The sequence below is a fragment of the Ischnura elegans genome, chromosome 12 (genome assembly GCF_921293095.1).
Source record: "Ischnura elegans chromosome 12, ioIscEleg1.1, whole genome shotgun sequence".
NCBI classification, from domain to species: Eukaryota; Metazoa; Arthropoda; class Insecta; order Odonata; family Coenagrionidae; genus Ischnura; species Ischnura elegans.
In genome coordinates, this window is record NC_060257.1 from 25,951,450 (window position 1) to 25,978,280 (window position 26,831).

Genomic DNA, 26,831 nt, shown 5'->3' on the forward strand with positions numbered 1-26,831 from the left:
ATCGGAGGAAACGGAATCGGGAATCGATATGGAGCTTGGTGAATTGGAGGTGAGTGTTTATGCCCCGGCTTCTGCCAGCTGAGCGGATTCGTACTGTTGGGCTACTAGATGAGCGGAGTGGATTCGGTGTGCGATTGTTGAGCGTTTGTGCAGTGGAGGTATCGAAATTATCGAAACACTAAATTTTCAATTTTCTATCTCGAAAATTGCAACTTTTCAGGAGAGCAAAATAAACGATTCATATTTTTATTTGTACACCGAAATCAAAAACCAAAAACTCATAAAACTGAAAAAGAGGCATTGGTACATTTGCAAATAAATAGTTGTTTTTTTTCTTGAATTTTATTTTCTAAATGTCATCACACTTTGTTTAAGATACCTGTCTCAAACCGGCCAAATTTTGAGATACGTGTTGTTAGAACTTAGCCATCGATATAGAAAATTGAAAATCGTTGTCAACAGCATCTATGCCTTATCTATTATTATGCCATCTTATCCAACGATTTGATCTTTGGAATTTTCTGTAAAATAGAAAAACCTTCCAAAATCGTTGGCATAGCAAATTATGGTTTCGCTAATAGTGAGCCCTGGTTGCATTCATAGCGGCGACGGTATACCCTATCCAGCCCTACCATTCCTCTCCCTACCCTGGAGGCGTCGACGGGCTCCTATCGCGGCGGCGCCTCCATCCTTTTTCCTTTCCATTCCACTCCCTTCCTTGGGTGCGTGGGCGTATCAGTTGAATAGGGTAGTTTCCTTCATCAAAGAAAACAAAAGGTATTGATGGCGATTCGTTACCCACCATTAGTGTATTCATAATACACAAATTATTTGGTTTTTGAAATACCGGTTTAGACGAATGGCAAGGGTCAAATTTTATCCTCATTTGAAAAAGGCCAGATTGGCGCCCATGCGATTCCACTCCACGTGACGTCACAGGGACCTAGTTTCTACACGAGAGGATAGGAGTTATACATCGTCTGAGGTTACCAATGCATGCATGAGGCACAGAGCTCAGGGAAACATGTCTTAATAATCACCTATTAAAACTGGCTAAGGTCGGAAAGTTTTCTTCGCTTGATAAGGTATTAATAAACCTTTTTTAAGCCATTCGCCACCAGACAGGAAGGTACTCAGCTACCCGTTAGCATCCTGCGTCCTATCAGCGGTCAGAGCCTCGATCAAGGTCACCTACCAGGCGGGAGGGGGAACCAGAAATGCGTCGCACGGACTTTTTCCCATCATTCCTACTTACGCGTCGCGTTTTCGCGCGCTTGAAATTTTTCACTTTTCATTTGATCGCGAAAAATAGATATCGTCATTTAAAAATCTAAAAGCGTGAAATACGTACTCCAGGAGTAATAATCTTTCGATTTAGGCAATAAAAAAATAATAGGAAACCACCCTATTACTGGGTGCCAGCCGCAGTGCTTTGTAAGCTTGTAAGGATCCCCCTTGGATCCTCATTTCTAGCATCTATGCCTCTACTTTTTGCGGGCTTCAACACTTTGAGCGCCAGCCGCTAATTTTAAACCCCCACTGAAAAATCCAGCCATTTTTACTAAATTCGCTAATTTTTTTAAACATTAGCATCGAAAATATATTTATATCGATTGATATTTCAATAAAAATGGACTTTCTTTATGAATGAGTTGAACAACATTTATTGCTAAATTTTAAATATATATTTTAAAAATGATATCCTACTGTTTTTTAAAATGAAAAAGTTGCAACAAATGACGTACCGCCATAAAATGCATCATATTGTTTTTGTTACGCTCAATTTGAACTATTTAAACCATGGAAATCATGAAAAAAGCATTGTTCCAAGTATAGCATTATAAATCCTGGATGACAAAAAGGGTCACTGCAAGCTCAACGAACGGTTCTTTCCTCCAAAGAATTTTCACACAAAGTAGGCCGAGATAAGGGTGCCGGTAGCTACAGAGGACTTTTCGTCCTCAAGACATTAAAAGAACTCTTTTTCCATCGAGCAGTTGATTGTTGAAATAACAAAACCACTAAGTAAGCAGAAAACTGGAAAGGTACCACGGGCGAAATATTACGGCTTCTCGCAAACAAAGTCAATGAAATAGAAAGACGTAATATTAAGTCCATGGCAATATTCCGAAAGATTAGCAGGACGTAATATTACATCCATGGCACGCAAAGTGTTAAGGTATCAAAAAAATCTATTTTTTTCAAAAATCCCATTTTTCGACTCTAGACCACGTGATGCGTCTGGAAAACAATTTTCAGACCGATAGGAGCACTTTAAATTTTGGCCAACATGAATTGTTATCTCAACAACGGAGGTAGGTACAGAGCTACGTCATAGTGGTTACAACAGTGGGAGGTAGGTGGTTGCGTCATTATTATTGTAGTATTCTACCGATTAAGGTAGGTTTCCATGGAGTACTAAAGAAGTAATCTGCGAGCCTCCCTTTCCTCCCAGCACTGCCTTCTTGAATTCACCGTAAGGCCTACTTCCTTTCAATCTATCTAAAAAAATCCTATTCTTTTCCTCCCCTTCCCTCGTTTCCCTAACATTCTACCCTCTAACACCTTTTTCAACATCCCCTAAGTACTCCTCCCATCCATATCTTCTATCTCCTCCGTACCTCATCTAAAAGCTGCCTCACCTCGCCAACCATATCCAGCACTTCTTCGTTCCTTTTCCTCTCCGTCCATTTCACCCTCTCCATTCTTCTCAATACCCACATCTCGAATGCCTCCAATCTTCTCTCGTCTTCTTTCATCAGTGTCCATGTTTCCGCACTGTAGAGAGCTACACACCAAATCAAACTCTTCACTAACCTTATCTTTACATTCTTATATAACGATCCTCTCAGAAGCTCCTTCTTAGGGAAATTAGGCGTTTTTTATAAGTATTTGGGGGGTCATGACCACTGTGACCCCTAAATCCGCCGGGGAGGTTTAGGTGCAACTAATACCGGAGTGTGAGGGGGTATGGAATACCCACCAGGATATGCGATATGTGCGAGATTCATAAATTGGGGAATTTTAAGACAAATGGTTCAAAATGGTGAGTTTTACGGCTTTCTGAGGGATATTTTATTAATTCATACACTATTGTATTAGAAATATCAATCCAATAGGGTAGTTTCCTTCATCAAAGAAAACGAAATGCAATGATTGCGATTCGTTACCCACCATTAGTGTATTCATATTATACGAATTATTTGGTTTTAGAAATCCTAGTTTAGACGAATGTTAATGGTCAATTTTATCCTCATTTGAAAAAGGCCATATTGGCGGCCATGCGATTCCACTTCACGTGACGTCACAGGGACCTAGTTTCTATACGAGTAGATAGGAGTTTTACATCGTCTGAGATTAAAAATGCATGCATGAAACACAGATCTCAGGAAAACATCTCTTAATAATCACCTATTAAAATTGACTATGGTCGGAAAGTTTCCTTCGTTTGATAGGATATTAATAATCCTTATTGAAGCCAAGCACTACCTGCTAGCAGGGTACTCTACTACCTGCTAGCAGCCTGCATCGCAGTGGCGCACACATCCTCGCCCCAAGGTCACCTCACACGGCGGCAGCCGGAACCAAAATGACCTCACACGGGCTTTTCCCAGGATTCATACTTAGCCGTAACGTTTTCGCGCGCTTGAAATTTTTCACTTTTCATTTTATCGCGAAAAATAGATATCGTCATTTAAAAATCTAAAAGCGTTAAAATCGTACTCCAGGCGTCTCTTACTCTATCGATTAAGGCAATAAAAAAATAAGAGGTAACCACCCTATTAAGTAAAATGGAATTTCTCTCAGCTCTGGGGGGGATTCATTGGCGCCGACTCAATGGGGCCTGAGGGGGCCCGGGACCCCTCGAAAATTCGTTATGGGTGTGAGGAAAAAATGTGTCAGGCTTATCGATTTTCCCCCGGGTGTCCAGATATCGAGATTCGAGTTATCAGGTTTCTAATGTTGATCATATGACTCTTCTAAAATGCTTAAAAAACTTAAAACTCACTACTTATAAAATTTCCCGGGGCAAGATCCCCAGTTAGGTCGCCCCCAATATTTTTTGTAAGTCGGCATCCCTGGGGGGATTTTATCCTCCAAACCCCCACCCCCTCGCTTCGCCACTGCTTGCAGCGCCTCTCCCTACCAACGGGGAGTAGTGATTAATAGCTTGGAGGAAGGGAGGGGGAGAGAAGGCGAGAGAGATAAGGAAGAGCAGCTATATGCTACGGCATAGCTAACATCCTCCCAGTCGTGAGTGGTCACGGTTCAAGAGGACTATACACCGGATAGCAAACCCCCCAGCCAAGAGCGCTTCGCGCTCACCGGCTTCCGACCCTAAGACCGCAAAGCTTTTTGAACCGGAACAGTGAAAGTGTGATTAGCTCTTGTGAACGCCTCCGAAGCTAGAGAACGAAAGGATTTTCTTATCTTGTCCAAGAAGTTTCCATCGCAGCGAGCCGAGAGAGTAATCAAGAGGAAAACCTTCACTCACAGGTAATTGATTTTTTCACTTCGTCAACGAGGTTAACATCTTTTCGTGCCTAACTTACTTAAACCTAACTTAAAATTTGTTTACACCATCATAAATGCTATGATTCATTCATGAGAAAGGCTTTCATCAAGAAGTTTTCTTCATATTAACTAGACGAATCAGTGTATTTAAAAACAATAGCATCGTTGTTACGGTAATAAAGGAGCGACATCTTTTATTTCTGCACTCACTATCAGTAACGTGTAGCCAGTATACCTGTAACTCGGTCGAGGGGAATACACGGGTAGCAGGAAGATTACTATCGATAATTTGAAAAAAAAATACTGAGAAATGTACTTTTTGCTGCCAGAACTATCGTACAAAGTTTTCACTTCGTTTACCTTAGCATACTAAATTAGCAGTATCCGTATGTACAATCCTTGGTGACGGATATTTGTTACGCGATGAAGTAAAAGAAAATATTACCGGTAAAAGACAACATGTATAAAAGAAATTTAGAAAATGACCACTTACTACCAATATCTGCGACCCCAGTGAAAATTTTTATTAAATATATTGTACCTTGCACGAATTTGAGGAATAAAATCGAGCTGATAATTGGTGTTTAGCGAATTATAGATATTACAATCCGGGTGCCAAATAAGTTTAGAAACAAAATCTCCGAATCCAGTTTCCCTGTTGACTTTTGCAAGTATTACAAAGGAGGGAAATGTGTGTTAACTTACATCACATTGTGACGCGCCGAAGGCCTGTCAGTCATGCTTACCACAACCAGCCAGTTTACAAAGAAAGTTGTTTTACGCATTTGCTTGTGTTGTTTGTGTTAGCAGAAACTTAAAATCTATATGATAACATAAATTAAATATTTGAATACATTAAGCGTAATGTAGTGTTAAACAGAATAAGAAATATTTGCGATTGATAAATTTTCAAACATTTTTTTCTCTTTCTTCGTGATAGGTTTAGTGCAAATAGCAATTTTTATTATCATTTCTTCATTTTTTAAATATTTTTCTTTTATCTCTTTATTGTATTTATTTATTATTTATTTTTTACATTTTTCAATAGAAAAACGATTGGATTTTCTTGAATTCTAGAAGGGAAGATATAGAAAAGACTCATATGAGAGATACCTGATGAGGCAGTATGTATGCGTTGGATTGTAATCCCAAATGTCTGTTAACAGTGTATTAGTAATTGTTCCCAGCCTGGACTTAATTTTTTTTATTAGCTCTGTGATATCAGAAGTCTGGCTAATAGTTTTACTTCGCATTCATGAGATAGTTCACGAATTTGATGCGTGAAACAGAGTTGATCAATTTGTACGACGAATGATCGTAATGTATGCGAATAACCTGAATCAAATACGAAGCTCGAAAAAAATATTACTTGCTCTCAACAATTAGATTTCATGAAACGAGGAAGTTGGTAACCGTGAGGCCCATTTCCGGAAAAGAGTTCAAGAAGTTTCCCGGGAAGTACGGAAGTTGCAGAATCATATATCGTTATCGGAAAAAGTGGGAAATTCCTTACTCCCAAAAGTGTTGACATTTCCACAGCCCACAGCTGATAAAACCACGACCGTTTAGATTAAATGGCAGCTCAAGGGCCGGGTAGTTGAGCAGGCTTGGGTATAGGCCTTCTCATCCCTACGGTCCGAGTTGAAAGCCTAGTGAAGATTATTTAAAACAAATCCCTTGCTTACCCATTGCCTCAACCCTATGGTTTACGCGTATAGGGATAGAGCTCGCCCCTTAATAAGCCTGAGGAGATTATCACTTGTTCAATCCCTAGCCCTGGACCATCTCACTTTTCGAAGATTTTTTTACGCACGTGATTGTTTTACCAATTGGTGAAATACCCAGTCTCGCCACTCTAAAATACACAAGGACACTTAGAATTTTGAATAAAAAACTTAGTAGCCTATGTAAAAACCAATTAATAGAAAACTTATGATACTATCTATTGGGGCCTCTTCAGAGGGCTTATCATACTAAAGCCAAACTTGCTGATGCAATCTAATATTCCCATGAATAGCACCAATTAGCCTATCGTTGCTAATTAACTACCCACTGAAGAAATTTAGCCTAAACCGTATTGAACTGGAATTGGCCAAGGACTGAACCCAAACAAGGGTAGGTGCGAAAGGGTATCCCCCCCGCTTCCTGTCAAACCGGAAATAAGTAATCACTCACGATCTTCACGCGACCTTGCGGAAGCAATCACAATGAGAATGTTACGCAAGTGTTTTTCCGCGAACCCAGGGCAAAGTAATGACTTGATGACGAACGAAAGGAGAAAATAAATTCCTCTTATATGGGTACGCGGAAAGAATTGAAAGGATAACAGATTACATAACATTCGACGCGTGTTTTTATAAAGCTGCCAGTTCTCTGGATGCATTCCAGTAAATTTTTCCTCGATGACGCGGAGTGGGATGCATCGCTGCATTTTTGTGAGGTACGTAGGCAGGGCAGAGGACCTTGAAAGACTTACGTATCCCCAACCTTTGCGTGGGCAGCAAAGTTGAGTCATAGTGGGGGAAATTCTGCCAGAACACCCCAACAAACAAACAAAAGACATATTGTCAGTAAACTCTCTCCGGCGTAGCCAATAACCAGCCGTAAGTATAAGGTGATAATTTTGTCAAGAAACTTTTAGGGAAATGCTTAATATATATTGGGTGTTATAGGAGAAATCTGCAATATTCCAGTAGGTCTTAATCTTTGAGCTTAATTAAACGAGAGCTTTGAGTGAGTATCAACAACACGATTGTGCCATCTCACCCATTTTGAGATTAATAGTTTCAGACAATTATAATCGACCATTTTCGACCAGCCTTAATTATATTATCTCATTAAAAATCCAGAGTATTCAATAAAATGTCGAAAAGGCTGTATACCCAAGAATAAATGTTTCCATGGTAACTGCAAAGTGCATTCAAAATAATTTTTGCGTTTCCATGGCTCAGTAATCTAGGAGTTGCGACCCCTGTTGCAAAATATTGTTAAAATAATCTACCCAACCACCTTTTGAAGTGTTGCACATGCCTCCTTAAACACCCTGTATATGGGCATGGGCGTACCCAGCGGGGTTTAGGGGTGGGGCAACTGCCCCCCTAGAAGCGAAAATAAATTTAGTTCAAAACAAAAGTTATGAATAAATTTTCCTTTTGCAGAAAAACGATGTTAGCATTATACTTGGAGCTAATATAAAAATCATTATTTTTTCAAGCAAATAATTATAAAAACTAATAAATTGCTGTCATAATTTCCTTGTGATTCTAGGATTTTCGAGAAATAACAGGAATAATGTGCATTTCACTTCATAATTTCCGTACATTCCATGTATCGTGCAACATACATTCACCATTATATTATTCTCTTTTTGATTTAGTTTTTTCGCTGAATTTAGTGAACTTCCTATTTCGGATTAAAAAAACATGGAAGGTGATGGGTAATTAATTTAATAATAAAGTTAAAGTAATAATTCTCTCGAGCTCTTAATTGAGGGGGTGAGAAGCCAAGGGTTACAAGTGATTTTTTTTCTCAACAGAGATAGGCAAAGTTAATTGTTGGAAGAAATACACAAAAATTGGTCGCCAAGGGATACGAATGTCTCAGTTCTGTGCTGACATCGAGTGGAAATTAATCAAATGCACTACTAAATATCTAATTGATCTCGTCTGTTTTCTATTCCTAATTTATGTACCTAACTCTCTTTAGAAAAAAGAAATCTCTTATACCCCTTGGCTTTTAACACACTCAATTTAAGTTTTCGTTAATTTTTTTCCATAATCTACCCTGAAGATCTTTGCGAGCGTGCGTGGGTGGGGCTGCGGTTAGAGATGGGGGAGCTTAAAAGCCCCGGAAATGTTAGGGATGTTTGGGCGAGAGACGGTTCGCCTCCCCCAATCCCCACTGGGATATTTTTCCAACTTCGACCTTGAATTTGTAAACACAGAGGAGGAAATGGCGCATCATCTGAAAGAGAGTGAATCTCTCATTCCGTTCCTTTTCGTGAACGAGACCGAGACGAAAGACTCGGTCAAAGGAACGAAAACGGCCGGCGGTTAAATCAATTTGTCTCTTGAATTCTACCATAATGATTGCTTATATGCTCATCACGCCATTTGAATATGCTTTTGTTGTTTAAGATATTCAAAATTTCTCTTTCTTTGCAAAAAAGCGGATAAACTCGATGAATTAAGCATATTGTTGTTTCATACAATTATTTATTAGTTAAGCCTCCGTTTTTACGATAAATTATAAGGCGCGAACTTTACGAAGATTAAGGAACTAAATTTTAGAGCCAGAATAAAGAATTTTTCGGTGATGTAAGCCGTCATTAATGAATATAAGAACCGATTTTAAGCATATAATATAGGAATGAAAAATTGCATTTAATCATCATATATTATTTGTACAAAATTATATTCCATATCATGAGTAGCAAACAAATTGATGGAAGTAGCCATTCGGTTACAAACACAACGTGGAGGCAGCAGCAGAATACTCTAATACATTGATAACAGAAAAGCTTTCTTTTACCTACTAATGTGTTCGTGCATCCTCCTATTCCTCTCTCCAATTTGTGCAATATCTATCATGTATCATTCATAGTCTTTTGAAAATCTTCAATAGAGCCAGGGATAATTCAATTAGCCTCATCATGAGGCATTATAGCTCTGACGAAAATCATCGTTGATGGACAAGTGGAAGCAAAGAAAAGGCTGGTATGCTATTTGGAAAAGGCGACCTACAGCCGTGGTCATTTTCGCCATGAGGAAAGGGTATGCTAGAGAACGGTGGAGAGAAACCCGGCGTAGGAATTAGCCTGCTCTAAACGAAGGGCGCCAAGGGGACCATTGCTTAACGTCCCATCCGAAGGGCGGAGTGCTGCGCTTGAAATGTCCTCCACATATAGCATTCAAGCAGGGATCGCACATCTCTAAAAATTCTCTGCCGTCGCCGGGATATGAACCCGAGCCCACGGGGTGGGAAGCCAACACTCTAGCCACCACACCAACCCGATCCCCGAAGAAAAGGCTTGTGGTGGCACCAACCCGATCCCTGCTTGAATGTCGCGTGGAGGACATTCCATGCGCAAAACTCCGTCCGTCGGATAGGCCGTGGTCCCTTGGCGTCTTTCGTTAAGAGTAGGCTTTTCCGACACCGGATTTCTCTCCAGCCTTCCTTCGATACCCCTTTCCTCATGGCGCAAATGACCTTAGCTGTCGGACGCCTCCTCCAAATACCATACATGAAGCATAGTTGTTTTCATAGTTATTTCGAAATGTCACTTTTTATGTATTACTATTTTTGCCGTAATTTCGATAAAAGTTCGGACGAAAATTCTGCTGAAGCAATACAGGCCTTCCCACTATAGTCCGGCCGTATGGCGCAATCAATAATCATTCGTCACTTACTGGAGTCGATCGTAAAAAATTGCGCCAATAAATTTTTGCGCAATCATTCTCGGAATGCTTTTAAAGGAAGAGGCGTTTTCGGAATTCAAATGATCGCCCACCGTACGCGGCTGTACTCACTGAGGAAACCAATAATTCGCGTAGGATGAGGAAAGTATGATCATCGCCATCATAAGTAAACAATCATAAGATAAGTTTGACGCAATTCTCCATTCTGCACTCCTATCTGCTAGCATTTTCATACTGATCGATTTCTTCCATTATCGAATTTTTTTATAAATTCGCTGTGCTTTTGTCATCTTGTCCGGGTCACATCTTGCGACCCAATTTCAATACACTTTCCGATTGGCTATCAAGCTGAAATTCCTAGGATATCTCACAACCAGATGGCAGCGTAGCATTTTAACAGTTTTATTATGATTTGAACTTTATATAGAATTTTTATTTAGAATTTAAAATCAAATATGAGATTATGTAAGATTTCACTTTTTCCCGGCGTATGATGGCGGTGAATTCTTCTTCTTCTTCTTGGAAACCCGAGAAGAATTCACCGCCAAATATGAGATTAGTTCAAATCATGGCTACCAAAATCCGATGGCGGCGCTGCGATCGTTAAAAGGAAAGAGAATGTTTAAAATCATCGCAATAAATTTGCTTGCATCTTAGTTTACTGAGAAATTTTCGCGAGAAAAGCATTGCTTCCTAAAAAAATTTCTCTTTAAATTTCAATATTATTACATCATCTTTTGATCCAATGATTTGATCTTCTATTTCCCCAATGATCTTTTGGCGTATCCAGGGGAAATGATAGTGACCTACCCTAAATAAGTGTAAAAATATTATTATCATCATTATGATAAATTGCGCACCGTTTCGCAAAAATATTCGTAACGTCACACACTTCTGCGAAGCTGGTCACCGCTTCACAGCTAGTCCTATGCTTCGCGCATCGGTATCACGCGGTTCTTTGCTGGATACACTCTTGAGAGCATTCATCCCCTCAATGAGCCGCTCTTTCTGAACGATTTAATGATACGGAACTCCAATGACGTCACCAACTGATGCAAAGTGGGTGTTAACTCTTTCGTTTTTTATTTAAAACTTACGACAGAATGCCTGAATGAGGAATTATCTTTGCGTCGTAATTCATTTTTCCGTTCCCTCTGCTAATTGAATGAACTGCCATCTCAGGTCAGAGTAAACGACCTCGCTGCACTTTTGTCAGCATTCTTGCCTAACAGTTCTAATGAACCATTCTGTGGGTATAACCTCAGATGATCCATTTTATGGTTTTATTATTACTTCGTGGGATTCTATCTTGGACTAGACTAATCTACTGATTGTTTCCCTCTTCCATAATCCATCAGTAACAAGAAAATGGGAAAGTAGGGCAAAACCAATATTTATATAGGGCTTTATATCCAATTAAATCATGATAATTCAAAACAAAGCTCTATTTCATCGACCAAAAATTCCGTGAACGCTTCCTTGTACCGATGTATAATATAAGATTTGTCGTTGGATATATCATCAGCACTCAAGTTTCTTCTCAAACGGAATAGGGAAGAATCTAGAAAGTTTTATCTTGCGTAAAAACATTGTTGTTTTCATGCATGAGGCAATAGGTGAAACGTTAAAAAATTATCTCATCACAATCCATGAAGTGTCAATCAACCTCTTTCCCTACTAGTCATAAGTCCTTAATACCTATATCGTCCATGCCCTACATCATTCAGTTGACGTATTAATCTCTTGTTGATCGTCGTGTTATTTCTACATAAATCTTTCTTACTTATATGCTAACCACAACATCTTACGGTCCGAAGAGATTCTCTTATTGTGTCCCTCCGCAATATTTACTGATCATCTTCGTTTTCCTATTACATTCTACATTACATGCATTAAACAAGACTCTTTGCATTGCATTTCTTTCGATGAGATCTTGGCATATTCGAAAGTGATTGAGTAGATGAAAAATTTATGGATAAGGTAAAATCGGGGTGTCAGTTATTTCTGCTTTGCTGACTTGAGATTTAATATTAAAATTTATACTGCCTATGATGATTAAATTATCTCATAAAAACTAATTTAACAATATGACTTTACCTAAATTTCATAATTCAATGCAATCACATTCAGGTGATATTTCGAGGATGACCCATATGTGCTCGCGGTATTGATATTCTACATGACAACCAAATTATTTATCTATATGCAATCCATAATGCCTTCTTTAAAATTATCTTATTTACTTCAATTTACTTTGATACAAATACATTCAAGTGAATAATAGGGGGTGGCCACCACTCGTTATCTAAAACCGGGATATTTACCTACAGAGGTTCCCTTGCTGTATCAATTTTGGATTCTCACAGAATCAAATGCATAGTAGTGGCTAGTCATTACTAATTATTACGTCGATTTGACTTATAGAGGATTATTCTGAAACTAAATGCAAAAGCCTCCGTTCAAATCCATTTGAAGGGGAAAAATATTGGAATAAAACGGCTTTAAGTTGGATTCGTGGATAAATGAAACATGGTGTCCCACAAGGAAGTGCCATCGGCCCCTTGCCATTTACAAAGTACAAAAATGACGCAGCCTTTAGCATTTGCAAAACCATTAGATTTTTATGGTGACCAAGTAGCTCATCTTCCGACACCTCGCGGAAGAAGTGGCTTCATAAGCTCTCCCATAGCCACCTATAATTCATAATGCCTATATTTGAGTAAGTAACTCAAAACAATGCTCTTCTAAATGGAAAATTTTCGCTGATGCTTTGAGACAGCATTTCTCAAAACGCCTGAATAAGTAAAGTGGCTAACTTGCTCAGTCTTGAGATCTGTACCGTCATCTGAAAAATCAGCAATCCTCATAATTGATCGTCTTAGGAGCCATTTAGAATTAATGCCTTAAAAAAACTCTCGTGAGAGTTAAAAACTAAACCTTATTTTTCGGATTATTTCACTGCAAATTGCCTTAGAGCATGACATTCGACATCTTCTTGAAAAACACTTCGTGTTTTAAAGACCTCACATCATACAATAACTCGATCATAGGAAAAACATGTAGTACATTGTAGGTAGCCTCCTCCGAAGCGATGCTAGCGGAAATAAATGTATGACGCCCATGATTAAAGCTATTCTTCTCACGAAGCTTGAGTTTTCGTGAAACTAAAGTGATTTTCAGTGCGATGATGAAGCCCAATATTTTTCCTTGGCAACGCATCTACCAGAGAACGATCGAAGATTTCCGAGTTTCCTTGGCAACTGAGAATATTAGCAACACTATCAAATACAGGCACTCCTCACTTATCACGAACCTTATCAAATAAAAATTCCTTGAGGCCGAAAAGAATACAAATTATCCCACGCATTTTATTTTATTGGAATTATCCATCGCGATGGCCCGATTACGGTGCCATTTTTTCGGAATAAATGAATTTTGACCCCGATAGGCCAGAAATACGATTGTAACTCAAGCGGTAATGTGGAATATTTGAAAATAAGCATTTTTTTTTAAATAATGTGTTGCTTGAAAATCCGCTTACGTGGTGTAACAACTCAGATTCCTACGTAAAAAAATGAAATTTTTAATAAATAAATGGAATTTTTAGGTTACTGATGTCCTAATGGTAATATTAAATCACGGTTATTATCACTACACAATTTAAAAGGCAGTACGTGCTGTTTCATTTTTTTGTATATTCAATATAAATTCTAACCGAAAAAACACCAATCACCAAGACAAATCATACTCATAAGTCAATAGTTTAATCAACGTAATTCAAAGTACGAAGTCCCATAGAAACAAAGGTTAACGCGCCCTCTTTAGAATAACAACAGTTCAACGTGACTCGATGATCGCAAAACCTCAGCTCTGATAACAAAAGGATAATTTATCGACTATTGCCCTTCCATCGTACAAAGTACCATGATTACCAATTGGAATTTACCAGGCAACGTCAGCATCAGCTTTTCCAGAACACAAGGGGAGAAATCTCGAAAAAGAGTTTGTGAGTCATTTCACAGTTAGCAACAGTAAAAAAATTGATTGGAAGCCGCAATACAACAGTGGCGGCGATCGTATTTTTTTTTCAAATTCAAAGGTCGACATATTCCAAATAGTAGCCCGTTGTACCCAGACAATGGAAATATATTTTTTCACAACTAAATGACTTCCTACGATGGCACTGAACTATCTTTTTTGATGAGTGGTAATTGTTTTTCGGGTTCATTCCGCGTTGACTCATTTTTTTTTACAAATATTTTGTCCGCAAAATATGAATCAACGTGGAATGAACCCGAAAAACAAATACCAATTAACTCACCGCGGAAGCCTCTGTAATAATTTTATCTTTGATGAGGTTATGGAACTCGTATTGCACCTTCGCGCTTGGAACCATTTCTTTAGCTCATGATATTATGATAAGAGATTTTTTTTTATCATCCAAATCTAAACTAATGACATTCGCCATTGCCTTATAAAATCACAGAGATGGGAAGGCTGACCCCATAATTGCTAATAAAATACTAATTGATGAGAAAACCGTAAAGTTTTCTTCTTAAAAGACGAAAACCGAAGTTTTCCGCGTTGGTTTGGATTCATAACACCCTTAAAACTTTTCTCTACGCTTTTACTGGCCCTCAATTTCCCTTACGTCTCCTTGACCTGTGACTAGAATTTGGGCCTCCATCCCTGTAGGCCGATTAAAAATTAAATGAAATTTAAAAAAAAAATAAGAAACACGCTTTTTCCAAAAATAAAAACAGAATGAAGTGCATTAAAAAGTAAAACATAAACATTCCATCACTCGGAGATCAAGCGTGGGTGCTAATTACGTTCAAATTATGCGTTTAGGAGAGCCTACTGGGTCCGTCCGTCCCCCTACGCTACGCTTGTTTGGTAACTGTGGTTCGCAGTTCCTGATATTCAGCTGTTGCTGATAATCGGCGTTCGGTGATTTGTGTAATTCGGCGTTAATGAGTTATGTGGCTTTTTGTGTATTATTATTCAGGGTGAGTAATTGCTCTTCTTGGTCTGTGATATTTGAAATGTGGGTTTTCTTAGTAATTCCAGATTGGTTGTAGTAGTGAATTTTGTGTTTTTCTTAGGGAGTCTTCAAAGGCTTTTGCGGTGTCGTGTATGAATTGTGATATTGTTCTAATGTTGAGGTTGTCGTGTGTATATTTGTTGCGGACGTACCAGGGGGCGCCCGTGATGGTCCTTAAAGCCCGGTTTTGTGTGACCTCAAGTTTGTGTAGATGTGTACTTGCGAAATTTCACCCGGCTTATATAGCCGGAAAAGGGCCAGCTGCCGGTGCGTATATATTCCACCTCTTATCCTGTTGGGGATCGAGTTGGTGTGGTGGCTAGAGTGTTGACTTCCCACCCGGCGGGCTCGGGTTCAAATCCCGGCAGTGGCAGAGAATTTTCAGAGATCCCTTCTTGAATGTTGTGTGGAGGGCATTTCAAGCGCAACACTCCGTCCGTCGGATGGGACGTTAAGCCGTGGTCCTCTTGGCGCCTTTCGTTAAGAGCAGGCTAATGCTGACGCCGGGTTTCTCTCCACTTACTTCCATACCCTTCCCTCATGGCGCAAATGACCTCAGCTGTCGGTCGCCTCCTCCAAATACATTACCATATCTTAGCCTGTTGACCTGCTAGTTTGTGATAAAGAAGATACCGCTCATGCGATTAAAACCAAGAAAGGGCACACAGTATATGTATAAGGACATTTGATTAATTTAAATACGAATCTGAATATCGGAAATTTGATTACAGATAAGATGAGCGGGTAGCTTAGGCAACTGCCACTTTTCTACCATTCCATTGTTTGTGACGCGTTGTAATTTATCAATGGATTCATTGTCGACGGCCATAGAATTCTTGGAAAACCACGTGTCAAGTGACAGAATATTTTTTATCAACGCTTTCCTCACTGGATGAGACAATAAGCAATCAGCTGATGACCTCAGGAATTTCAATTTCGAAATCCATTACTAATTTTATCTCGTATTCTTCGATAAAAGAAAGTCTCATTGCCATACATTCGCCAATGGGTTGGTACCCTAGGCCTACAGATTTAAATCGATTAACGGAAAATTACAAAATAAAAGCGCAGCAATTCCTTAAAAATTATCACTCATTTTTCTGTAGCACTATATTTCGAAGGCCTCTTTCCTTGATTTCTCCGCTGCTGTCACTGTCCATGCCTCACTTCCGTTGAGAACCATAGTCCAAATAATAAAATATCATTTGATAATAACTATTATTAAATTCAAAGTGTAATTAAAGAAAATTTATTAGACGTATATGTTCTATATTCCAATGTACACATGTTTAGTCTGTTAGCTGGAATGTTACAATATCACATTTATATTTACATAAATTTTCATCAAATAGATTACAATATGTTTTTCTTAAGCCATCTATGTAGGTTTTTATAGCAATTTCTTGAGTTTTTCATATAGAATCCATTCAATACCCAAAGATAAACCTCAATAATTTATTCTGATATAAAATGCGCATCAAAAAGTTTAGTTTTGAGCGCCGCAGAAAAACTTGTGCTGACAGTAGGACTTCCTCATTCCTCACTCGGCCGATCCATTTGATTTTCATTATTCTTCTCTAACGGATAGGTATCTTCTTTATTCAAGTCCGTTCCCAAGTCCAATAATTTAAAAAATGGTGAATCAACTTATTTTAAAATATGATTTCTGCGGGAGTATTTCTTCACGGGAGAAAAAGTCATTTCTTTGACCTTACACATTTTACGATGCTCTTTCTCAAAAGTGTAGAAATAGAATTTTTTCCTTCGAAGAGCCGACCACCACAACATTTTTTGCATTTGTAAAAGCAAATATTTGCGCTATAAGAAAAGTGTTTGCTTATTTATCAAATGTACCTTATGCTAGTCCTCAAGAGCTGACGCGTAAGCTCGAGTATTTTCCGTTCCATATTTATCGGAGAGTTAGTTCGAAGAAAACCCTGAGTAATACCCAATGATCTTCATGAAGATATCATTGACGGTTAAGACTGCGAGGCAGTCATGTTGATTCTTGCCATAGGATTTCCTCCATGGTGTCGACAGAGAAAACTATTTTTAAAAGAGTGCGCACCCTGATCATTTGTTGTCTGCGGCATCCCACGCTTCGAACAGTCATTCTGCACCATGAAAACGGTTTTTCTTGTTTATTCAGCCTTTTCGACATTTTATTTGACAATCTGGATTTACGCGGACATTAAATTATTAAGGTTGTACGAAAATGTGCGATTATATTCGTCTGAAACAATTAATATTTCAGCTTAATTAAACGAGAGCTTCGAGGGATTTACCAATCTCGCCCATTTCCAGAACGGAGCTGAAAAATTAGCGTGAAAGGTTAGGCACGTCAGAGGACACTACTTTTATAAGTGTGCGCACCCTGATAATTTGTTGTTTGCGGCATCCCACGCTCCGAACAGTCATTCTGCACCCACTACTCCGCCCGTTAAGTCCAATTCGTCATCCCACATCAATGCATCACATCCTCTTTCCGCACCCTAAAGCGTGGCAACAGCGGCATCACTAATAGGTACACGCTCTCAGTAGCGGATACAGAAAAAACACGTGGGGGGAGGACGCAAAAGATATCTTGAGTTACCTTTACTTTTATCCTAATAGAAAATAATCAAGTTTGATTGAAATCCTAATTAAAAATAATCCAAATTTTAATCAAATTTATAACACACATATACAAGACAATGCCATCTTGTGATATAAAAAATTTATAATTGTGGTTCTGCAATGTTTGGTAACACGGGCGGACCCGCAAGGGGGCGGGGGCGCCCCCCGTTTGTATCCGCCACTCCACGCCCTACATTCTCACTCACTACCAGAGGTAGGCTGGGCTCAACGGTGGTCCTCCCCCGGAAAATTTTAGGAAATCGCATGCCCAGAAATGGATTGTGACGCTATTATGGCTCTTAATAACCGGATAAATGTTAATAAAAATACCGATTTCGTAAACAAAAATGCTGTGAAAAGTTATAATTTCACGGCTTGTAAAATTTATAAATTTATTGTAGTTCTATTATCTATTTAGTGACTTTGTTCCTCGAAACTGCACTGAAATCTAAAAGACCTCAATCCCGAATCCCCCGGTATTTTGGGCCCCACGTATGCCCCAGCCGAGGGCCGCCAATTACCCCAGACCTCCCCTGCGGACACCAATCCACAGTTACGCCCACGTCAGGTTTTTTGGCGCAAAGCTTCATCCTCCCAAGTAAACGATTCCTCAACGTATCGATCTCAGACTTCAGAGGATGAGTCTCAGATTTCACAAAGGATGAGTCTGAGACCGATTGGGAAAGATGGATGACTCGGCGTATTTCTCAAACCGATCTCAGTTCGATTGGCAACCTTAGTGACTGATTGAATGACGCGATATTCGGCGAAATGGGTTAATTTACTAGAATACTCTATTTTTGTGTCCGCCAAATATAGATTTACGAGCTATCTCCCCCAACGGCGCGGCGCTTAGCGAGCCATCACAAACTTCCACCCTCTTATCTTCCTAGGGGCACTCCAGGGCAGGCCCAAAACTAGTGGGGGAAAGAGGGCACGTGCCCCCGGGTGGCAAAATTTTAAAATTTCTTTCAATTAAGTTGTTTAATATTTCTGATTAAATTATTTAGAAATGATTATTAAATTATAAATTATTCAACAATAATATTGATAAAACTTCATTATAGCAATTACACCCTGAGGAATTAAACTACCGCATTTAAAAAAAATAGCTTAGGGACTTTTAGCTTAGCTCTTTTTCTAAGACCGTGCTTAGGGATATTATATTTTAGTGGTGGGGTAGGATGAGGAGGGAGAGGGGTGCGTCAGAGTAGGGAGGGGCGAAGTAAACTGTCTTTGCACCCCTTGACAAATCTCCTAGTTCCGGCCATGCTCCTGGATCCATGAATATGCTAGATTGCTTGAACAATTGAGAATGGATATCTTTAAGAGCGACACATAGAACATTATATTAGAGCCACACTATATTTCCAGGTCCGATAGAAGCGATAAATTAAGAGAGATGTTTTGCCGAACGGATAGATATGGGAATTCGTTTTTCCCCCGAACCATAAAGGACTTTAATAAACGCTAGTACCAACCTCGTTAGAGTACTTCATTTTTTTTAGCTGTAAACGGCTGGTGTCCTAACACCCCCTGCCACACGCCTTTTAGGCGGCTTGCGGGGTATTATATAGATGTAGATGGATAGGCTCAGGCATGCAGGGTGTCTTCACACTCTTTGCGCATTACACGTTATCGCCCGAAACGATCAAAACTCGCACGGGTTTGAATCGTGGCCAGTTGCTTTTCATACTGTACAATTTTATCCGTACCAAAATATTATTTCATCAGTTCTGTTGAAGTGAAACCGGGTGAAGTTGTTACTATGAATCGTGAGCAAATCATTGCATTATGCATGATTTATCTTCGTAGGAAAAGACAAGAGCAGTCGCCTTCATAGGGTTCATCCAATTAATCAGAGACGCGAGGAAGTTGGTATATCCCATATCCAGTGGCGCCGACTCCATGGGGCCTGAGGGGGCCCGGGCCCCCTCAAAAATTTGTTATGAGTGTGAGGAAAAATGTGTCAGGCTTGCCGAATTTTCCCGGAGTGTCCATATACCGAGATTGGAGTTATCAGAGTTCTAATGTTGATCAAATGATTCATTAAAAATGCTTTAAAAAGTTAAAACTCACTACTTATAAAGTTTCCATGGGCAAGATCCCTGGTTTGGGCCCCCCAATATTTTCTGTAAGTCGGCATCCCTGCCCATATCACAGTTTTTGCTTCAACGAGCGAAATCAAAACAGCGTCTATTCCTTCCATTATTTATATCATTATTAAAGTATTCTGCCTATTATGGTAGGTTTCCATGGAGTACTTACGAAGAACTCTAGTAGCCTCCCCATCCAACACGCACTTCCCTCTTCATTTCGCAATAAAACTCACTTTCACTCTATATAAAAATCCTATTCTTTTCCTTCCTCTCCCTCGTTTAACTAGCATTCTACCCTCTAACGCTGTTTTCAACATGCACTCTCCGCTAAGTATACGCTCCATCTATAACTTCTGTCTACCCTGTATCTCATCTAAAAGCTGCCTCACCTCACCCACCATGTCCAGTACTTCGTCGTTCCTCCTCTTCTCCGTCCACTTCATCTTCTCCATTCTTCGCCACACCCACATCTCGAATGGCTCCAGTCTTCTCTCGTCCTCCTTCCTAAGTGTCCACGTTTCTGCACGGTAAAGCGCTACACTCCAGATCAGACTCTTCACTAACCTTTTCTTTAAATTCTTACATAACGATCCTCTCGGAGGCATCTTCCTGTTCATGAACACCTCCTTTGTTAATGTGATTCTCTTCCTGATGTCCTTACTACTGTAACCGTTTTCCTCTAAGGTACTGCCTAAATATTTGATCTGCTCAACCTGCTCAACTTTTTCACCTTACCCTAAGTTTCACATTCCTCGCTCGTGATGCTTTACGAAACCGCATAATCTTGGTCTTCTTGTAATTAATCATGAAGTCCACCAAAAACGCAGATTGAAACCAAACAAAGAGCCAAGCAAAGAGTACTGGAGAGAGCTCCCGCACGACTGAAACAGTCTAGTGTGAATGTGAGCATATGGTTACGTAGATCACTGACATGAGCAGAAAGACGATACGGTGGCCATGTGGCTCCAGTGGTACTGGACGGCTGCAATGCGGCTAAAAATCGTGCCCTTGTTTTAACCGTAAAATGTGAAAGGTCTCGTACACTTCTTCAGTGGACTATAAAAAGGCCCGTGCTGTTTATTCCCGCACGGGCGAATACGTGTAGGTAATGTGCACGGAGCATTATGCGTTGTTTCCCACTACTATTTTTCTAACAATGCATTAACCGTGGTTACTTTAAACTGGCGTAATGATAGCAGTGAGAACGAACGTATGGTAGGAATTTATAGGCTGGTAGACCTAAGCGCTTAACTGGCCAACCACGGTTGCTTTTATTTCTGGGAACGTACCTAAAACCGAATCTTAATAATAGGGTAGTTTCCTTCATCAAAGAAAACGAAATGCAATGATTGCGATTCCTTACCCACCATTAGCGTATTCATAATATACAAATTATTTGGTTTTAGAAATCCCAGTTAAGACGAATGGCAACGGTCAATTTTAACCTCATTTGAAAAAGGCCAGATTGGCGCCCATGCGATTTCACTCCACGTGATGTTACTGGGACCTAGTTTCTACACGAGTAGATAGGAGTTTTACATCGTCTGAGATTACCAATGCATGCATGAGGCACAGCTTAGGGAAACATCTCTTAATAATCACCTATTAAAACTGCCTCAGGTCGGAAAGTTTCCTTCGTTTGATAGGGGAATAATAATCCTTATTTAAGCCAAGCGCTACCAGCTAGCAGGGTACTCAGCTACCTGCTAGCAGACTGCGTCGTATCAGCGCTCAAGCCTCGCCCCAAGGTCACCTCTCACGGCGGCAGGGGGAACCAGAAATAGGTCACACGGACTTTTTCCCATCATTCCTACTTAACCGTCGCGTTTTCGCGCGCTTGAAATATTTCACTTTTCGTTTAATTGCGAAAAATATATATCGTCATTTAAAAATCTAAATGCGTGAAATACGTACTCCAGGAGTAATAATCTTTCGATTTAGGCAATAAAAAAATAATAGGAAACCACCCTATTATTATTCGTGGGAACGACAGTTGATCTACAAAATATAGTATCTGTTTCCGATAATCGATGGCCGGTAAAAAACAGAAACCATAGTGCCTTACCACCCTGTTCCGTAGAAGTATAAAATAGTAGGTGTATATAGTGGCGCAGCGAGGGGGGTTTTGGGGGATAAACCCCCCTCCCCAAAGCTGAGAGAAACTTTGAAGTTTTATCCATTTTATTTGATTTGATTAATTTACTTTTAGAAAAGATTAAGGATTTATAAAGTATCCCTCAGAAAGCCATAAAAATCACCATTTTGAACCATTAATCATAAAAATTTTCTGGGGAAGGGCCCCCGCAACACTCGCTTATCCTGGTGGGTATACCACACACCTCAGGTCTAGTTGCGCCTAAAACCCCGCTAAATATGATAGGTATTAGCAGAGAGGAGAATCCTCGGGATTAGTACGAGATATGCAACTAAAATAAAACTTTTTTTTCAAGGAAATAATCTCATAAACTAATGTCACAACCTGGTTTGCCTCCCCCCTATACCATGGCTTGCCCCCCCCCCTAGTTATGATCCTGGGTACTCACTTGCATGATGACAAATATGGATGTAATTAGACAGCAAATTAACAGTGCGGGCAACCCGCATGCCCATAGGCAAAATTTTTGCTTCGTGCCTGATATAACCGTTGTAACCGTTGTTATAGTAAAGGCCGTCTGAAGAGACGGGAAAGTAGGAGATACCGCGCCACGATTCGAAAAGAGGGAAGATAGAGACGGAAGAAGCCAAGTCATAAATCAGTTGGAGTAAGTAAAAACAGTAAATAGAACTCTCGAGAACGCTCCAAACATTTTGTGGCGTTTTGCACGTTGCTCATTACGATAACATTGGTTTCCAAAGAAAATCGGCTTGCGTATGCAGCAATATTTGCTTAATTCGCAATATCTAAATTTCTTGAGTACTATTAGCATTTTTTAAGTGTTATCAAAAATATTTGGTTCATCATAATCGCCTGTTTATCGCGCGAAAAAAAACAGGGATTAAATCGAGAGCATGCAACCATGCTGCCCTCTAAGGCGACTGAATGAATCCAAATGTAAATTAGTGATAATCGTACTGCACTATAGGGAACTTGCATATATTTCAGATATAATCAATAGCCCCAAAATTATATAAAAATATATGTTTGCATACCTCGGTGAAAGTTTTTTTATTATTTTATGACGTGGTTTGCGATATTTAATGCATCAAAGTTCACGAGAATTTTCAAATGCAAGTGAGAAGCGAAAACGCCCGATGATTGGCTGGTAGAAAAGTGACGTCATAGTTCAGTACGAGGCACGGCGGCACGGCCATAGTAAAGGTTGCATACTTGAATACATGCGACGGCGTGGTTATGATTCATTTATTGAAGTGCAGACTTATCGGAGTTGTTCATTGTGACTTCAGGGCTATTATTTGATCTATTTCTCCTCCATTGAAAGCGATAGATTGCGTAAAGATGAAGGCATATGGTTATTCTTAGGCTGATCCTAGCAAGCTTCCTGTTACTGATTCCATCATGATAACAGGGTATTTTAGTGAAACTGTAGAATTCGTCGGCTCGGAAAGTCGATGCCGAGAAATGGAATGGTAGCTGATGTGCATCTGTAATGTTTTATAGCTCATAACAAAGTGAGACTTGCGTATAATATTGGCGAAAGCGTATACTCATGTGAAATGTGTATTCTTTTGGCAGTCCGGTAGAGTCTTATGGTGAACTTATTTCCACCTCGAAGCTGTCGATGATACTTTCAACTTAAAAATACCTTGCCTGGAGGGCGACAGGAAGCTCTGAGGAAGCCAGACTATTAATGTTTCAATTTAGTAGCGATAATATAGACGAACTTCCAACACAATCTACCATCTTGTGACTAAAAACCCCGAAGCCACTTCCTATTCTGCAGAAAGAATCGGTCAATCGTACTTCGATCAATATAATAAACACAACTTCTTCAGGTGTTAATAAGTTACTTTTGAAATGAAATACTTCCTAAATTAGCATTAAAATGTGCATGTTTTCCAAACAGAGTCTTTAATACATTTTGGGAGCTTTTCTCACGACCTTGTCTAAAGGCGAGCTCATCGTCATTGCGATCGGTTGTCACTTAAAAATTCCGTATCGGAAATCCTAGAGGGATGACTTTCGACGATGACCGTGATCACCTGCACTCTCACTATCACTGGAACCCGTGGTGAAAATATCATCCCAATCCAATATCTATTTGGTTTTAACTGGGGAAAGAGCAACATAGAACTGCACATTCTTTGGGCAACTTTGGGTTTGACTTTCCCTCAAACACACCATTTCCCCTGTGGTGCACATCAGTCCTATCTTTATACGATGGCCTGACAACCTTTAAATGGATCCTTGGTTTATCCTGACAACCAACTAAATGGAAATTGCTGATCCACACATGTCCATTCTTATCTCCATAATTTCCAAATCAAAGGCCGCGGAACATTCCTCTTGTGACTCAACTTTTTTTTGAAAAGCAAGCAACGGCGCAGAATAAAATCAAAGAATGCTGCGATTCATTTTTTGTGACCACCTCTGGATTCCATTCTTTTTCCATCTACAACTTCCTTTATCTTTCGGGGTAAACTATGGGACAAGATAATGTTTAAATATTTTCATTTATTTATAACAAAATATAAGTTCTAAAAATACCCAAAAGCCATTTTATTAATTCGCACTGATGAGTGTAAATTAATGTGGAAGATGAATGCTGTAGACGTAGTAGTTTTCCTTAGGTTGAGTTGCAAAGTTCATGAAATTGACAAAACGGCTAATTTTTCGGTGCGCGGAGTCATTTATTGCACTGACCGTGTCTACACTTTTCAATTTTTTTGTAATAAAATAAATCAGAATTTAGGATAAAATTTCCTTTAAAATGACGTATAGTTCATTTTTATAGCATGTAGTGAAGCCAGGATATAAATTTGCAAAGTACAGCGGCACATCATTTTGACGCCGACAGTAGAAGAAAACGCTGTCTTCTTGGCTGGCACTCGAATGCATGAGGATCAACGTTGCTCTATATTTTCATATTTCCTCCCTTGATTTTAAACATCATGGAATTTTCTATGTCCTTCCGTAACTGAAATTGAACAAGTACCTTAATAATTTGAGTCCATCGTAACCATCGAGAAACACCTATCTCGATTTTTGTTGTGAAGTTGAGTTTTTATTCTAGGGCGGCCGAATTATCAAAAAATCTGTTTCAAGTTATTCAGTCAATGAAATATGGAAATATTATTTATATTAAAGTTATCTTCGCTCACATAGCACACGGGTTTATCATTCCGTTTATTATACTCTTATTTTTCCGTAACGCTCATCCCGACAGACGGCTTGCATCGAGGCTTTTCTTCTAATTTCCTCCGTTGGAATGCAGACGAAAATTTTTTCTGGGGTGTTATTGCACAGAGGAACAATGCACCACTTGTAATTTTTCCTTATTACACCCACGTTCTCCTTTAAACGCAACGTGGCTCTTCCAAACCTGCAGTTACTGGGCTTGGATCTTGGACTCGTACTGAACTATGACGTCACAGCCAAAGATTAGTGGGGGCGGTATTTTTTAGCCCGCGAAACTCGGGCGACTTTTGGGAGTCATTTTCTAGGGTATAAACTGAATTTTAAGCGGAAAAAAGTATATTGCGGTACTAAGTGTTTACTGTAGTATATCAGCATACTGTTTATAAAAAGTATGCAATTTCCCTATTATCCAAGTAGCAATGTGTTATCAATGGGAAAACATACGTCATACTGGGACACATTCTATAGTGTACTTAATTTTAAATCGGCATTATACTTGAATTGATACCTTACACATGCTTCAAACCCTTCCTAGAGCGTATACGAGAGCACTGGCATCAATTATTGCTTTCAAAGGACTTTTATAAGGCAGTCCGAGAATTAGTCTTTATTATCTTGAAAAAGAGCTATCAGTTTATCCAGAAAGGATCTTTCTTTGTGCTAAGAGTAGCAAGATCCTTAATATTTCTCCGCCAGGTGACCTAATTAACTTATTTTCCTGGCTTGACTGCTTTGTTAACGTTCTTCTGGACTTGCAACTTTCGAGTTCTTCTTTCATTTCTTGGTGGACGTTCTTACGTTCCAAGTGAGAGCGCCTACAGTCCTACAGCGGGGAGGCCTCTCTAATGAATAATAAATAACACGTTATACAATTTATTCTTACTACTCTTTTAACAATTATCATTATTGGTACATGAAAAATAAAAACTGTTCATAATCTCGCACTTATAATTCAGATATAACTCTTTTAACTGGAGATCGAAATATTTCCACCTTAATTTCGAATATTTGGAAAGAAACAATGCAACTACGTTAACCGCACAAATGGAAAAAAGAAGAACGAATTTGAATCAAGAATCGTCATTGGTTGATCCCAGCTGATCCCAGCCAATCCCAGCGCTCGGTTGTGTGATTCGTGGGATTGCGTACTATTGGAATGACGTCGTTAGGTTAGTTGATATTTGGTGACCATGTATGTGCGCAGTTGAAGCGATACAAATTCAATTTTAATTATAAGGTATGTCTGTAGTTCACTTCTGTATTACTTTTCTACGTATTTAGTTTTTTAAAGCTCTTTTGTGTATTTTAATGACTACACAGTGCATAAATATGGGACATCGGGTAGTGACAAATCCATTTTCTGTTATTTCATGTGTTGTGTAATTTTATCGTTTGTCAACAGGGATTTCATTTTAAACCCTCCTCGCAGTAAGTGCAATTACCTTGGGCGTATACGATTCTCTTAAATGTCTTTTCAACATAATCTCTCGTTCAAGTTGGTTGGCCTTGGTTCCTGGAATTCAAAATGGCCGTGTTTGTTGATAAGTGCGTCTGTCAGTTCCGTACATGACCTCTTTGAAGTGTATGGCATCGTTGGGTAGTGATAAGGTGGATATGGAGTCACAGTTAATTTTTTTGGAATACACTGTTGTATTTCGACTATTTTCGCGTTTATTTGTGCATTGTTTGGTAGAAACTTATTTCATCTGGTTTACCTGAAAATAACGGGACTCAAAACTTTCAATTTTCAAACGAAACTATGCAGCAGTGTACTCACGACTAGGCCAGCCTAATTTCTTTGCGCATTTAGGTCGGACATTAAT

General features: G+C 39.3%; 1 protein-coding gene across 3 annotated transcripts in view; it reads left to right on the forward strand.

Annotated features, from left to right (window-relative positions):
* The first annotated feature begins 4,237 nt into the window (after nucleotides 1–4,237).
* Nucleotides 4,238–26,831, forward strand: part of LOC124169009 (death-associated inhibitor of apoptosis 1-like) — a 60,521-nt gene continuing 37,927 nt past the window's right edge. The window contains exon 1 of one of the 3 annotated variants that reach the window (XM_046547471.1): nucleotides 4,238–4,497. The gene's annotated coding sequence lies outside the window, so the exon portion shown is untranslated. Of the gene's footprint in view, nucleotides 4,498–26,141; nucleotides 26,246–26,831 lie in introns of those variants that run through there. The other 2 variants (XM_046547469.1, XM_046547470.1) reach the window with 2 other exon arrangements.